The sequence below is a fragment of the Uloborus diversus genome, chromosome 8 (assembly GCF_026930045.1).
Source record: "Uloborus diversus isolate 005 chromosome 8, Udiv.v.3.1, whole genome shotgun sequence".
NCBI lineage: Eukaryota > Metazoa > Arthropoda > Arachnida > Araneae > Uloboridae > Uloborus > Uloborus diversus.
Genome location: NC_072738.1, coordinates 24,787,003 through 24,805,021, shown reverse-complemented (window position 1 = coordinate 24,805,021; position 18,019 = coordinate 24,787,003).

The following is an 18,019-nucleotide window of genomic DNA, read 5'->3' as shown; positions in this document are numbered from 1 at the left end:
TCAATTTTCACAACTTATTTGTTTTTAATTTGTATTAGTTAAATTTTCTTCACTTCCAGAATAAAATAATCAAACTTCAGTCAGGCAACACATCTAAAGCTTGGGCACCAGTTTTCTGCGACGAGGCGTTTTTCAAGCACCCATTTTGTCCCCCCACACTTTTGGAACCAAAATGTCGGATAAGTCAGCTCCTCTTACATAGCGGCCTTAGTTTGTACGAGTAAGTGATGCGAAGAATTTTGGCGAACTTATAATTGCGTTTCGGCCTACTAGACTGGAAGGAATTTGAAATGATTAGTGCGGGGGGTTCTATTTCTGGATTTTTGTAGGTTATTGAAGCAAAATTAAACATTTAATAACTCTTACAAATATTTGCAGGAAAACAGTTTAATGCTTTACTTCCTTTTCCAAAAAAGGTTTTCGCGAAAAAAATTTCACTCAAAATTCGGCCTTAATTTCCATTTTGCTCACCCCTGAATGAAAGTTAAGTTTTTTCTTCAACCCGACCACACGCGGATAAGTGCCTAAGAACGTATAAACACCCGAAATATCCATTTTGACATTCCCGGAGTTAATTACAACGACTTTTCTCGTGACGTCCGTATGTACGAATGTATGTATGTGCGGATGTGCGTATGTGTGTATGTATGTCGCATAACTCAAGAACGGCATGTTCTAGAAAGTTGAAATTTGGTACGTAGACTCCTAGTGGGATCTAGTTGTGCACCTCCCCTTTTGGTTGCATTCGGATGTTCCAAAGAGGTCTTTTACACTTTTTTAGGGCTTAATCATTGTTGTCAAGTGGTGTTATAATTTGGCAAAATTGTTCAAGCACATCGAGAACCTTTCTCGTTTGTTTAATTGTCAGAAATTTTATCTCTTTCTTTCTGTCTTCACAAACTTTAGATGGAACACTGCTCTTAGGTATCACTATATTTCAGAAACTTTCGCATTTAGAATGAAAAAAAAAAAAAATGTGGTAAATGCGGAGTAGTTATTTTTATGTACACAAACAAAGCTATGTTCAGACTAGTACTGTGTAGGAATTTCCGCTTCCAGTGATGCTAAAGGGATGAAGGTCCATTCACGAAAAAAATGTTTTTATTAACCGATAACTAAGCGGATACTTTCACACCGCGAATCTCTTTTGAAAATTGTCGTGTTGCGGACGAGTAATTCGCGTTAGGTCTAAAATTATCTACCGGGGAAAGAATCGCGTTACAGCCATTTCGCGTAGGTCGAATCGCGTTGTAGCGAGAGTCGACTGTAAAGTGATTTTGAAATTGTGGTATAGTGTAATGCATAAATTGTATGACTTAGTAGCATATTAATTACAATTGATGAATATAGTACAGTACGATGTGCATAACTAGTTTTGCTTATTTTTCAGACTATTTCCGGTGAAAGTCAAAAAAAAGTCGTGAAGGAATGTTTGCTGCATCGGTCAAAAAAACGTTTAAAAAAGAACCAAAAGTAAATAAATAATTAAATACTAATTCTTAAAACAAACAAAGCTCAAAAATAAATAAATAAATAAATAAATAAATAAATAAATAAAATAAAATAAATAAATAAAAAATAAGGAAAGAAAAAAGAAACTGAAATTTCGAGACAGGCATGAACAGAGCATAGGTTTCTATGAGCCCCTTATCCGAAAAAATTTCATTTTGTTAAAAAAAGAAAAAAGAAAATATTGCAAGCATTGAATTTTGCGTAGAGTCACATCGCAGATCTTCGGTAATAAAAAAAAAAAAAAACCGTCCCGTATTATTCAACTTAATTCACAGATATAACTCAGATTAAAACGCTCATAAGTATGCTTATAATATACAGAATTAATGAATATTTGTATTTCTGGGGATTCACTGCCTCCATTATTTTTCACTCTATCAAGAAATGATAAACAATGGAGCCGGTGCACCCCCAGAAATATAAATACATATATTAAAGCTACTTTAAAAGCATATTCAAGTTTATTTTTAATTTTAATTATTGTTAGGAATGCAAGGTGAATATAATACGGAACGGTCCTTTACTGAAGATCTGTGATGCGACTCGAACTATGCAAAATGCGATGCTTCAAAAATTCTTTTATTTTTATTTTTTTTTTTTTTTTACCTCGTAAAATTTTTTTCGGACGTGGAGCTCATAGGAGTAAATCCTATACTCTGGTTAAATAGCGAAAAATAAGTGAAAAAAGTGTAAAAAAAAAACCCTGGAAAAAAAGATCGGTTTTGATGATTTAAAAAATATTTTAGATGGGAATACCCCATAAGTCTCCCAACTTGCTCCAAATGTTCATGCTTTTAATGTTTTAAGCTTTGCATTTATCTAGCCTCTTAGAAGAGTGTTAATGGATAATATAACATTTCCTTTCCCTCCAAATAAAAATAATGCTCATAAAACTGTGGAAAACCGAAAAAATTGGGAAGAGGGGGGGGGGGGATTTTTAAAAAGTGGGACGTGTAGGGGGACAACAGTGATCCTATTTGGATTCAGAGGGGTCATTTTACATAAGAATCAGCAAGAATTATATCAGAAGCATTTTGAAGGTATTTTCTTTTTGCCTCACAGTGTTATTTGCTCTCCTCTCTCCGTGATCAAAATAAGAGGTCTTAAGGTCTGCAGAAATTTTAAGAAGAATAGCCAAGTTTAGAAAGTTTCGGGGAGAATGGAAGACAACTTTCTCACGCTTGCAGTTATGGATGTCCTGCCATGGATGCCTTCCATGTAGATGATGAAACCATGTTGTACAAATACAAAATACAAATACAAATGTGACGACCTGCAACAGGCTCTTGGCTCAGCTAGGACTGGTCCTAGTTAACCTATCAACCCCCTTGCTCATTACCACCTCTTCCGGTAAGCTGCTCCAAGTGCCCACAACCCTACTAAAGAAGTAGTTTTTCCTTGTTTCCAGGTTAGCCTAAGATTTGAATAGCTTAAAACAATAACCCCTCGTCCTGCTTCCCATGCAAAAATGTAACCCATAAACAGCTTTCATTTTGATAAATTTGAACAACTGAATCATGTCCTCTCTGATCCTCCTTTGCTCCAGGCTATACATATTAAGTCTGGTACCTTCTTCTTCAAAACAAGGCTTTAAGTTTGGGGACTTTCTTAAACTTTCAAAAGACCTTAAGAACTTATGTCTCAATAACAGGGGGAAAAAAAGGTTTACCGTGCTCTTTCGATTGCTACTTGCTTAGTTTCTTTCTCTTATTCATCATTCCGCAATTCGCGCGGTTCGCTGGCTAACCTGAAGCAACATTTTGGAAAGAGTAGTTATTGAGTTTTTCTGAAATGTGCCTTAAGTTTGTTAACAGTCTCCCAAATACGCAAATTAAAAATAAAAAAAGGAACTAAATATCCATAAAAAAAAAAAAAGACAAAATAAGGCATAGAATCGCCAAGTAGTATGTAGTTTCAGAGCAACTTTGACCAAATGACTTTGCATTGGGCTGATACTTACCGCAGAAGATGGCACCAAACAGGTAAATCGTTAGTTAAAAATCGTTAGCGATAAATCCAATACATCGTCAATGTATTCCTATTAGATATTCAAACTCCCATGAGCTTGTCAATTGAGCAGTGAGAAGCAAAGAGACGAAAGTACATTTTCAAGTTTTTAGTAAAACGCGTTTAAAGTTCCGGTCCTAGGTAGGCTTTCATTGAACAGTTTTTCTAAGTAATGCTGATAACAGCACCCACCAGGGCTACTAGTGCTATCTCTTCCCCTAAGACAGAGGAGAGGATCACCTACCATTTATACTGATTATCTTCAAATTTTTAATTTTGGCACTTACATTCCTTTGCTTTTCCCTGCCTCATATAATGTATAAGTTACCGTTAAAGTATGAAATCCGTTATTTTACAGAATACCTAGTTATTTCATGGAATAACTGTTCGTGTCCGTTAAAGAGCAAAATTCTCTTGTATTTCATGGTTTAACTAGTTATTTCATGAAATAATTATCTGCATCCCGTTAAAGTGTAAAATAATCTACATCATATATCTTGCACGACAAATAAATTTGCTTTCCACCCCTACTGCATTTATGAACTATTCCATGCCATACGTGTCAACCCAGTGTGTCAACAAAAAATGTTTTTGTTTTAGAAATAATGTTCTTTTTACTTCCAAGTGTCATTTTAGTATTCCTTGTTGTAACAAATGATTTTATGGTACGTTTCCGTAAATAGCATTTTTACGCTGCATAAATTAGATAAATTGGTTCTTTTCATTTTAATTGTCTATTATTAGTTTATTTATAAAATACCTAGTTATTTCCTTTTAGATAAATTGTTTATTTTACACTTTAACTGTCTCTCATTAATTAATTTATAGAATACCTAGTTATTTCATAGAATAAATAGTTAAAGTGTCAAATTAATAACATATTACACACTTTAACGGACACGATCAGTTATTTCATGGTATTCTATAAAATAACTGCATTATATACTTTAACGGTAACAAATATAATGTGTTTTCTAGTTCAATCAATGCAAAAGGAAAATGTAGCGAGAGAAATTTAAGGTAATGCAAAAAACTTTGATAAATGTTCGAAAATAGGACTTTGCTGAAGGGTTCATTCCAAAGTATTCGGTAGTACGAACCTGACAAACAAAAAGCCAATTCCGAAATATTTATTATTTTTCCCACTGCGAAAAAGAACTAAAAATGATAGAAAACTTAGTTATTTTCATTTTCACAGTGAAAAGAAGTACAAATTTTTCGAAATTTGGCAGTGAACAAATGTCCCGTATGTAAGACTGTATACTGTGGAATTACCCTGAAGCTACTGGAGTAAAGTATTGTAAGGGAAAATGTGAGTGAGGATTTTCATTTCTCCATCGTAGTTGATAAATTTTTTAAGTTATAAAAGAATCTTCAAAGAGATGCGAGTTTTAATTAGCATTCATTTTTGAACGAGTTCTGTTTCAAAGCTATTTTATAGTTCATTCTGTTCAGTTTAAGACAGATTCATTAAAAAATATAATTTATCAGGATTTCGACAAAATAAAGTAATAATTTTCTGTGGTTAAAACCATTTGAAATACTTGCAGCAGACTTCTACATCTGAAGTAAAGTTCGCTTTTTCATTGATTTTTCAGGGTGATCTAAAGTACGGCACTATGAAAGAAAACTCTTTTTAAAAACCACTTCAGATTTAAGCATAATTAATGTTTTACCCTTTTCACTAAAAAAAGTATTTTTTATTTAAAATACGTTTTTTCATTCAGGAAAAAAAAACACTTGTATAGATGAACTTAAGGCATATGAGCCGACGCATCAGCTTAAGATTAGCCATTTTGGATCGGAGCGCGTGTTTGAGTGGTTGTCTTTTCTGACGAGTTATCGCGTTTGGTGATTGTTCACTGAAGCAATTATTAGCGACACGTAAATTGTTTATAAAATAAAATATTATTTTTGGCAAATTTTGCGAAATCCGAAACTTTGCTGTGGTAACCCTAGTTCCGCAACAATGAAAAATCCGACTTAAAATGGCTAAACTTAAGCTGATGCGTCGGCCTGAACTGAAACAGCAAAACGTCACCTAAATACAGAATTTCCATATTACTAGTTCTCATCATTTGAGATCGATAAAACTTAAAAATGCATAACGTTATTCGCAGTAAATAATCTTTATGATAAGTGTACTGGTGGATATCGGCCATAAAATTTTTATCTTCGTTAGCATCCACGTCACCATTTCTTTTTTTTTTTTCATGGATATGCCTCATATTCTTGATTCTAGAAAATCACCAGTCATAATATGACAGGTGCAAATATCTTGACTATTTCAATTCCATTCGTAGAAACAAGAAATTCAATGAGTAGGATCCTATCGCAATTTGGGATTCCGAAAACCATAAATTGAATTTAAGACGTCAAAATTTAAATGACTTTTTGTTGTCTTTTTTTTTCATTTTGATCCTTACCTCAAAATAATAAAATCTGTACCTGAGAGCCAGCAGGACGTAAGTCCAAAAATTGCGATTTTCTGTCTGTTAGTGCGTTGTATGTAGAAGCCTATCTCGCATCGAGCAATGTGAACATAATTCTTTAAAAAAATAATAATAATAATATCATTTTCAATTTTTTACTAGTGTTAAAAGAGCGCTCGTCCCATCCTTTGTATAGGCTAGAAAAAAAGTTTTTCCTCTGCCAAAATTATCATAATATGACTTGCGTTCCTCTGACTCTGAGATACAGATATTACTGCACTTCTGCGTAAGCATCTTTCGTAGTTCCGTGAAGATTTGAACTATTTCCGGGGGAAGGGGGGGGGGGAGTCGCGAGGGTTTGGTCATAGGAGTCCTCAGGTGGACTTAAACCGTCATATCTGTACCTCAGAGCCAGAAGGACGTAAGTCACATTGTGACAGTTTTATAGGAGAGAGAACTGTTTTCTGGCGCACGAAAATATGGGATATGCGCTCTTTTATCCCTCGTAAAAGATTGATAATGATTTTTTTTAAAAAACTACGTCAACATGGCTCAATGCGGAATAGACTTCTACATACAATGAACTAATAAACGGAAAATCGCAATTTTTGGACTTTCGTCAGTCTGGCTCTGAGGTTCAGATATTAGAATTGACGGTAAACGCTTAAGTTCTGGTTGAGCCCCTTGAAAAGGACAGGCTGACCTATTTGACATTTTGGTTCCTAGACAAACTTGGATCCAATCTCATTTCTAGTATTTATAAATACATTATAATATTCGCTGGTTGCTATGCCGTAAAACATTGGATGATAAGTTGAGTAAAATGTCACTTAAGGTGAATCTAGAAAGATAACTTTGTTCACAAATGCAACAAAAATGTATGGGAAAATGTTTACTGTAATAACCTCATTTTCACACCTTATTTGTTCTTAGTTTGTATTAATTAAATTGTTTTCATCTACAGAATAAAATAATCAAACATCAATCAGACAGCACATCTAAAGCTTGAACACCAGTTTTCTGCAATGAGGTTTTTGTACAAATACTATTTTTTTTCGCCTGACAATCTTGCAACCAAAATGTCGGCTAAGTCAGCACCCCTTATGTAGGAACCTTAGGTTTTGGGAGATTGTCCCTCAAAACCCTCGGGGGCGGTGCCCTTGGGAGATTTTTGTTGTTGGTGCACCTGCATGTCTTCAGGTAACATTGATAATGCTCAAAATAAAAAGGATTATGCGTGAATCCAAAACCGTTTTTTAAAAAAAAAATAATTTAAAATTTTCTTTATTAGTACAAGACTTTATAAATAAAAACATCCTGTACTTGGATATCTTGAGCAATTAAAGTTTTGTATATTTAGCTGGTACAGTTCGGTTGAAATTAAATACTTTGGAAAAAATTCTTCAAAATATCGAAAACTAAATCAAGAAGAATAAAAATAAGGTATTTAATATCAAACTCAGTCTCATTTACTTTTGAAAATTTTACAGAAAGATAAAAAAAAATTCCACGGTTTTGGCTGTTTTCCGAAGAAAACCAGTTTTAGCATTAGTTTTCAAACTGCTTGCGCGGAATGCGTTCCAAAATACGCTCTATTGCATGATAGTATTCACCAAAAAGTATCAAATTTTAAGAAATTTCTAGTTTCGATACTTAACGCCTGAAATACTGCTTTACAACCTACTCGAAAGTAACGAAATTTTTACTTATCAAAGACAGATTGGGTACTCACTTTGTCAAGTATCCCTTCAGAACTAAAATCCATTCATAAGCACGTTTCCCAGTGTCGGACAGGTTGTTGCATCTGCCAACAGTCCAGAAAAATTATTTGAGCCCGACAGCTGCTGTTTATAATAATCTCTTTCATAAAACGCTCTTTCTTTTTCTCGCTTTTCAATTTCTATTTGACGCAAAGCTCTTTCCAATTCCTCTTTGAGCAACCTGTTGCTTTCCTCCAGCTCATACCTCACAGCAATCCGTTTCGTTCGGCAGTTCTGAGCATAACCACGATTTTTAAGTGTTCGTCTTTTTTGTTTGATTTTTCGAATAACGTCTCGGGGATAACTTTGTAGTAAACGGTTAAGCTCCCGCACAGAAATGGATACTAAAGATTTGTCATTCAAAGAATAATTCATGATTTCCTGTTCTAACTGTTCCATTTCATCAGAGTTTTGTGCCGAATAAAGATCACCAAGTTCTGAAGAAGTAAAACTATTACCTGATACATTAACAGCAGGAGACACAGACACTGTTTTATTACGCAAGTTAATGTTGTTGGCTCGATGCTCTTGATGTAGCACCATAGATTGCATTTCTTGTTGGCTATTTTGTCGCCATTCAAATTCATTTTGAACATTTTGAGATGGATTTTTTTGTATCTCTGTAAAACAATAACAACTAGCATAGCTTGTAGAAGATGCTAATGGACTTTGTCGAGTGTCTGTAAAGCAACAGTAGCAGTTATTATTCGTAAAACATGTGGTTGGGATTTTTCGTGTGTCTAAGCAGCAGTATCCATTGTTACTTGTTGAAGATATTGTTTGCGAGTCCAAGCTTCTTTCACTAAAACTTTGAGCTTGCTCATTCACTGCTGTAATGAAAGCCTTCGTTGTTCTTTGTAGCTTGATATTGCTCGGGATTGGTTTTTGTTGCATATCACAGCCTCTCACGTTATTGTGGAACTCATTAACATTTACATTCAAACCATCATTAACACTTGAGTCAATTCTCTGCTGCGTGTTTTCCTGATCATCATTGGGAATCGCTGAACTGGATCCATAATCGTTTATTTCTGGCTCATTACTGTTCTTAGATTGGTAAGTTGTTTGTGGTATCTGAAGATCAAGTTTCATTTTTCTTTGATGCATTATTAAATGATTAACTTGGTGAAAATCAATTGATTTCCTTTGCGATTGCTTGTCACTATTTCTGGGCGCCAATGACTAAGCTTGCTTCGGGCTTTTTCCTTTATCGTTAACATTAGAATATGAATCTTGTGGTAATTTTCACAAGGATCCAATCATCAAATAATCACTCACCATAAGTTACTGAATGAAAACGTTTCCTCATTTCTATGCTGTTCGAGCATGATATCATTACTAAACCTCAAAGATGGTATAAGCGAATCTTTAGGATTATTACACATCTCCAACCTTTGGAAGACATAGGCTTAGTTTCATATTTATTTTTTAATTCGAATAAATTACTCAGCTGCAAACCAATATTTGTTAATAACGGATTTTCATCAGTTTCAGTGTTTAGCTTTTTTTCAGTAGAAAATAGTTTGGCTCCATTTCTTAACTTCGTTGATGTTCTGACGAGAGAAACGTTCTGTGAAAGATTTCATTAAGATAGCTGTTGTATCAACAATTAACTCAAGCTTATTCGTCTGTCTTAGTATCGTTCATAAAGGCCATGATAGTTACTCGTATTTCCAAACTGATAACTCAAAACTACTCAGAATAATGTTTGGAGAACGAAATTACATTCAATTTTCATTTCGAAAAACTATCATTGCCTATTTTCACCCTTTGCCATAATAGAATATGTATCCATTATTCCTGCCGAATATTTCCAAATTTCCAAAACTGTTTAGCGTAGTCGATTGTCTGATCGGTAGGATGCTTATAGAATTTTTTTAACCAACATTTCAGTTACAAAAACCATCAGTTGAATCAGATTAAAAAAAAAGTCTTATAGTTTCAATTGGATAATTTTCATATCTTGCATTAGCTCATGTACATCCTTTTAATTTATGTTGCCTTGATTGTATATGTGTCTAATATTGTTGCGCAATATTTCCAAATTTTGGCAAAACGTACAAATCGACACTCAGCACAATTCAAAGTTTTGTAAATTATCCATAGTGATGCATGAATTTGTATTCTAGCTTACAAGACTGCAACATGAAAGGAAATTGATCAATGTGATGTAGCTTTAAACATAATCTATGAGTGAGAAGAAAACACTTCGTTTGGTATTTGATAAGTATTTTTTTTCTTGAAAAGCATTCACAGCAGATTCCGTAGCTGCAAACTACAAAGAAACACTTAGAGTTTTATCCTCAGAAACATCAAGTAACTAAGTATTTTACCTACTAGCTAACTTATTCGTTAAAAATGAAACTCTTTAAAACTTAATTGTTGTAAGGATTTTTCTCAATTTCTCTTTAAGATCCTTCACTGTCATTACTTATGATTCAGAGTTCATTTTAAAATGTATCTATCTGATTAACTAAAGTTTTGACTATCTGGAACATTTAGTCCTCGACCAAATAATTTACTTATTGGAAGTTGATATTTCTTGTTAATTTGCATGTTGTAACATTTTTCTCAATCTGTCTTTTATATTGTTTCAGTATCACTTTATTTCATTTGCAGTTTATTTTAAAATGTATATAACTGCTCTTCTAAAGTTTTGATTATCTGGAGCATTAAGTACTCAAGCAACTAAATTACTTACTAACTAATTTTCTAATTAAGATAAATATTTCTTAAAAACTTACTTGCTGACAGATTTTTTAAAAATTTGGCTTCTAGTTCATTTTACAATCATTGGATTTGATTTTCAATTTACTTAAAATCAAATTGTGATTATATGGGACAGTAAGAATTGTCACGAGGGAATGAATCTGATCACTAATTGGAACTGTAACTCATAGCAGTTTCACTAATTTCTATACAGTTTGAAGAAGTTAGAGTGTGAAACTGACATTTCCTTTTTCATTAATTAAGGGATAAATATCAGGTTATGCACTCATAGCAGAGAGAAAGATCATTGCATTTACTATCTCAAAATTTGCATTTCTATAGAAGCCGATCTAAAGGGAATATAAATATTTTCGGAAAAGCGAAACAGTATTTATAACTAAAACTTGCCAATTTCCAATTTCATTTATGAAAACGTACGTGGACCAACAAAGCACACTTTTTGATGAAGAGAATAAGTAACATATAAGAGAAAAAAAATCTTCATAGGGAAGCATTGTCATCGACATTTTCCATAGAAACTGAGAAAATCTTTGACAGTTTACTTTTGCAAACAATCTCACAACGGGTGAAAGAGGAACTGAAACTATGTTGAGACAATGCTTCTGGTAAACAATTCTCAAATACATGACGCAAGTCTGACGTCATTAAAAAATATATCAAAATAATCAGCGACATAAAAGTCATTACGTAGCTGTGAAAACATTTATGCTCTATTCAAGATTTGGGAAACAAAATATAAATACCACATAACGCCAAGCAAAGCTCTACGTTCATTTTACAATCATTTCAACTTGAGAAGATGGACTATACGATTTGTTCCTCGAAATAATCGATACAGTGCTCTTATCTTTAAAAAGGGTGTTTAAAATCGATTCACTATTTTGGAAAATTGTTTACCGTTTTCAAGATTTGTCTAAACACCTGATACCCATTTGAAATTGTTTACAGAATGTTGCGGGACATTATGAAAGGATAGATTTTGGATCATCTCAAGCGCTGTGTTAACTCTTGAACAAAGCTAGATATCAGACAGGGCGCAAAACGGCCATTCCATTGATATTTCGTTCTGCACGAAACAGATCTGTATTTCAATATTTGTAGTTTTGTAACAAACTTCGTTTTTGCCAATGAAAACCATACATGTCTGTGTGTGATTTGAAAAACATTTTTATTTAGTATTATTTTTTAAATATTACTTTTAGAATAAAATGTATGGAACTGCCGCGTGCGGAACAAAATGTCTGTTTTTCTGTGGAATGGCTCTCTATTTGTTTTCATTTTAAACTAACACTTAAAAAAAAAGAAACTGGAAATGCCAAGTTTTTGTTTGAAAAAATAATGTATCAGCCATAAAATAGAAAATTAAAGAGACAAGAATTGTGTGTCGTAAAGACACACGATAGACGCGAAACTTTTTTTTAAAAAACATCCTGAACCGTTAGTTCAACTGCTTGCTTTTTTCCACGCCACGCTCTTGTTCGTTCTGCTCTTGATTTAAGCATATTCACAACAAAATTGTATATTTTAATAAAGGATGTAGATTTTAAACAACGAAAAAACTTAAGAATACCCAAAACCCGCAGTATAGTTGTTGCCCAAAACAATGAAAAAATAACAATAATTATAAAGTTAATTTTGTTAATAAAAGTTAACAAACTAATTTCAAGACTAAACTTCAGCAATGTGGATTACACTTTTAAACAGATGACTTGATTTGAATAAAAAAACTCGTTGAAAACTTGCATTACATCACCCACACAAATAAACAATTATAGTATATATGATTGTTTAGGTTCAACCTTAAAATATTATTATTATTATTATTATTAAAATAATAATTTTAAGCACCTGATCAAAAAATCTATTCTTTAAATGAAAGGCACAAACTTGCACAGTGACATCTATACTATAAATATTATAAAAAGAGAGAGAGCGGATTTGCATGTTTATATGTTCCGGACAAGATTGATACATGATTGCAACCTATTGAATAAGTACGTTTCTAATCACGCAGTCAAATTAGTAACAATCTGCGATTCGCCTATATGATACCATACCGCAAATTAATGTTTTTCAGCATACCCGGTCGAACTGAAAAAAAATTAATTCATTTAATCAAAACAACAAGCTGACATGAACAACAAACGCACATATTGATGATGCATGTGCGTTTGTTTTACTAAATTGCAGCAATTTTACTTAGTGGTGAAAAAACTAACCATTCCAAATGAAACTACTTTGAATGTCTCCCTTCAAAAAGACTCCGTACACTTCAGAAGAAAAAAATGGGCCATTTGGAAAGGGTCTTCAAAAGATCTACCTTATAAGGTTGGACGGATGTTCGATGAGCCACTGTTTAAATGTAGAAGCTGTGGATCTATAAAACAACTAAAAGATTAAGACAGCATTGTGAGAGGTGTCATTTTCGCATTTGCCGGTGACTATTATCAAACTATTTCTGTGGTTCCCTTGGTGAATGCGTGGAGATATACTTTAAGCCTGTTTAAAGTCGTCTCCTTTTAAGGACTCTGTACGATCTCTGTATCTTAAGAATACTTTTAAGAGCCCATATTCATTTTATTAAAATTAAAGGCGATATTCTAATAATTTCGTTGCAAAATTTTAATTTGTCTTATGTATGCAATGGAAGTGGACCCCAAGTAAAATCAATTTGAACTGATAAGATTTAGAGTATTATTTTTACTGGACCAGCAGCAGGTTCTAAATCCCATGGTCCTTGCAAATTTCCATTTCCAGTTGCAATATCCAATGAAAATTTCTTACGGCATCACCATCATCAAAACTGAAGGTCGAACGTACATTTATGCGCAGTACAACGTTACATATGCGAAGTAATGCTTGGTCTCACTTGATTAGGAAATGAAGTGAACCCTATTCTTTTAAGACCTCATTAAAACGAAACAAAAACTGTTGTATAACGTGATATTTTCTACAAAAAAAAAAGGAAAATATTATTTTAAGACAGATAATTTTTCAACCCGAACAAGTTCGAGACGAGAATAAGTGCATATATGCATAATTTATAGCCTATGTCACTCAGTAAGAACGCACCTTTCATATAGTGAAAGAATTTTTCAAACAGCTGCAATGGTTCCGGAGATTACCTCGAACATATAAACATACAAAAATCGGACCTCTCTCTTTATAATATTAGTATAGATTAGATATAGATTTGAATGCATGCAAAATTACAACTTTTAGAAGCACGGGTTATAATCATTATCGTCTATCTACACTTCTTGAATTCAAAAACTAAATTTTACCCAAAGTGACTCTCAGTTATTACACTTAGTTAAATTTTGAAGCGTTACCATTCTGTGACGCTAATTGGTTTTCAGTATCCTAGGATAATAGAATACTATACATCAGGTTGGAGTGAAAAAAAAAACGAATTTTTGTTTGCGAGTTGCTATAGCGCGGAAAAGTTGCGATTGGTGAAGACTTAAAAATCAAAATATTTTCTTTTTTTTTTTTCTTTTTTGAAATCGGATAATATCTTCCGATCGCGCAACGAGCCTTAAAGTTCGAAAAAATGGAAAATTTTATGTTATTAAACGGATTTTTTAAAAATTTTGTGTCAATGTCTTTTTTAATGCTTTAAGACGGATAAACTGCGATTAGTGAACAGGGCCGATCCTATAGGGTGTCGGCCGCCCGTGTGCAAAGACCTAATGTGCCGCCCCTCAAGAGTAATTTGCATATTTTGACTAATCTTTAACATCTATATAAATCTTTCTTTAAATTTCTATGCCAAGTTCGAATTTAAAAAGGGGGGGGGGACAGAAGAATGATCTTATAAAAAGAAAGAAATTTTTTATAGTAAGAAACTCCTTAGGTACAATTTACATCTTTGAAGAAAGTAATAGATACCAAAATCTTACTAATCGTGAAAACGCATTTTATAGTCTTTCTTCGGTGACATCAGAGAAGGGACGGAGGAAGGGGAAGCGTGGGGGGAGGTGTCAGGGATTCAAGGGAGGAGGATAGCTCCAAGAAAATTATCGAAATTGGCGTATGAAAAATATTTTTAGTTAATCTTTAGTTGTGTTTGGTTGCAAGGAGAAAAGAGTCAAGTATATTCAAGGTGCATGGAGAAATTTTCGAAATTGACGTCGAATATCGCAATTTTAGTAATTTTTTCGAGACTTTAGGTGAAAGTAATGTTGCAGTTCTTTCCTAAAATTCTTTCAAAATTGAAATCAAATTGAAGCTATTTTTTAAGAACGTAGCTTAGGAAGGATCGGCGTTCTTCCCGAAAAATCTCCGAAACTGAAATTTTAAACCTGCAATTTTGGGTTACCTTTGTTGAAGTTGCAAGAGGGAGGGAGATTCAATCGTCTCCCATCGAAAGATTTCGAAACATAAGTTTAAAACGCAAATTTAGGTCGTCTTTGGTGACGGTAGGGGATCTGGTGGCTATCCTCCGGTAATTTCTCGGCATTATTTTTCCAAAAACCCGTTTTTGGCTAGATTTGAAAACAATAGGGGAAGCGTGAAAATATTCCGAACCAAAATATTTTTCGGAACTGAAATCCATTATAGGCTATTTTTGGGAGGGAAGGATATTGCAGCTCTTAAGCGGATATTTCTAAAATCGCAATTTTATATTATCTTTGGTGACGTTAACAAAACTGGGAAGCTTCTACGTATCTTTCGGATATTTTTCAACGTTAATATCTGAAAAATATAACTATAGACTTTTGTCCACCTCACCTCGACGATTGATGGATATGCCCTAGCGCCGTGAAAAGTTTCATAAGCCTGGCAGTTCTCCTTCGGAATTCTTTGGAAGTGTAAGTCCCAAAATCGTATTTTAAGCATTGTTTGATAACGATGGGACAAAGAGCGGGTGGGGGTTCAGTGTGCTCTCACGAACTGTGTTTTTGAACCTGAAGTCAATTTCAGGCTAGTTTACGCAGGAAGCTCTGGCTCCACGGAACCGTCTAAAAACGAAATTTTCAGGTATAGTGATTGCGTTGGAGAAAAGGGGGATCCGGAGTCTTTCCCCAAAAGTTCTTGAAACTGATGTTTGAAAAACGCAATTTTAAATTGTTTTTCAATACGTTAAGTGAGAGAGGGTGGAATTAGGGGCTTCTCTAAAGACGCTAATTGAGACTGTCTGTGGTAGTAATGTTTGCGAATGGATTTCGGGGTCCTCCACTGCAAAAATTTCGAAAAATGCCAAAGCAATTTTATATGACGTTTGATGATAGGAAGGGCTGTCGTCTGAAAACACGTTTTGGATTTTGGAGCCAACATTTTTAGGCTATGTTTGATTAAGTGAAGGTTTAAGAGGTGAATCAGAGACTTAATTGGGTCCTTAAGATCGATGGTTCAACCAGCGAAATTTTAAGAAAGTCAAGTCCTAGAAACGCAACTTTAAGCCTTCTTTAGTTTCGTCAAGGAGGTCATGGCATCTTTTTGGATCTTCGTTTTGAAGCCACATTTAAATTTGCTTCCCGGGGCTAGGGCAATGTCCTCCTACCTGATCTGAAACCGGGCAGTTCATTCAAGATTTTAATCAGAAAATTGTCGTAAAGGGGGAAAAGTTAGTTCGTCATTCATATATGTTACTCTCAAGGGAGTCGTAATTTTCCACTTTCTCTCCACGCATCCACGATTGTTAAACACAGAGTTCGTTACATAGTTTGTTGATTGAAATGCTTGCGAGAGTATCTAATCAGTATTGCTTTTTTTAAATAAATAAAATATGTCTTCATTGTTTAGGTCTATAAAAGCTTGGGGGGGGGGGATAAACATTAGTGGCCGCCCTCGGTACTCCTTTTAGACGGCACCATTTCATGATTCAGAAGGGGGCTTTTCCCCTCCCCTGTTCCATGCCTAATTACCGGTTCTGTCACAAACTTTGCAACCAAATGAAGCATGTGTGTTAAGAGTAGATATTAATGGACAATGAACCAACACAATGTTCTCTAACATTCTATTTTTCATAAATTTCTTAAACTATGCTATGCTGTCGGGAAATCGAAACATATTTTGACAATTGAACATTTAAAAATCAGCATATTTATTATATTTATTATAAGTTATCTTGTGAGAAATTCAGGAGGAATTTTACTTGATTATAAGAACTATATGATACGGCCTGCGGCCGTCCCTTGCTTTGGCCGCCCTTGTGCAGCGCACACTCTGCACACCTGCTAGGATTGGCCCTGTTAGTGAAGCATTGCAAAATTAAAAAGAAATGTTGAAATTGAATAACATCTCCTAATTCAGGAACAAGCCTAAACAATCGAAAACACTGAGAATTTCAGCTTTTTTTTGAGATTAAAAAAAAAATAGTCTGATTTTTTTTCGGTAATATAAGAAAAACCCTTTTAAAAAGCAATATATTCAACATACACGGTGTCCTGAAATACTTTTTAAAAATGTATAAGAGGAAAACGGTAAATCATTAAAAAAAAAATCTTGCAGAAAATTCATGCAGTGGGCCCTAAATTTTAATCCCCTGTGTTCCAAATTTTAGTTGAAAATTTTTCCAATAGCATTTTCCCGCTGCAGATAGTAAGCCCGTAAATCGAAAAAAAAAATAGAAAATTACATCGTAATTTTTCGAAAATAATGAACAAAAGAACAAAACAAGGGGCCATTCATTGATTCGAGACCCATGTGATAACAGGCCAGACAACTCCTTCCCCCCCCCCCGCTTCGTTACGCCACCTGTCGTCGATCTGTGAACTTGGCGCGAAACTTTGAAAGCAGTGCGTTTTACCAGTAAACAGTAGTGCTCTGGCTGAAATAGATGAAATAGGAAATATGTAACTTCGAATGCACATTTTTGAGTACAATACTGTTGTATTTATCTCATCCTTTCCTCGTCCCGGAAAGTTGAGGCAATTAAAAATATATGTAATTAAGTATTGCAACTGTCTGCCGAATGAAAGTGAGTCAGCGATTTCAGCTTCCGAACAACCTGAATGCGAAGAAAAAAGTTGGGCTTCTCATGGAATAAATTTTAAAGTTCGGAGGTAAGTACTTTTCTCAGATAAACAAATTTACATTTTATGCTTTTAAGTTCATGCAGTTAAGGTTACTTAATTTTTCCTCTATTACACAAACAATTGTCAGTTTCCTTTCTGATATCTTTGTCTGTAATTTGTAACTTCAGCGTACTGCTTTAATATTTGAAATGGTTAACTTGCAACTTTTTATTTCTTTATTTTTTCAACCTTGTGCACGCATTTATTCGAAATGGATTTTCCCAAGCTGACAATATACATATGTCAAAATTTTCTGCAAATATACTTGTTGCTATCAGAAGCAACGTAACTTGGTGTGATATTCAGTTAATGTGTATGTAAACAAGTTTATTGAAACAGGCTTTTAACTGAACTAATCTTATATTTTCGGTTTCGATTAAATTGTTTCATACGCTAGCATGTGTTATTTTGATCAAAAAACATTCCTTGATGGGCTTCCGTAGTTCTGAGGTAGAAGATTAGCTTTGAACGCCGGAGATCGTGGGTTCGATACTCAAACATTTCCCCTCAACTACGCCCCTGCAATGTTATTCAAACAAGCTGGTTCTGTGCGTAA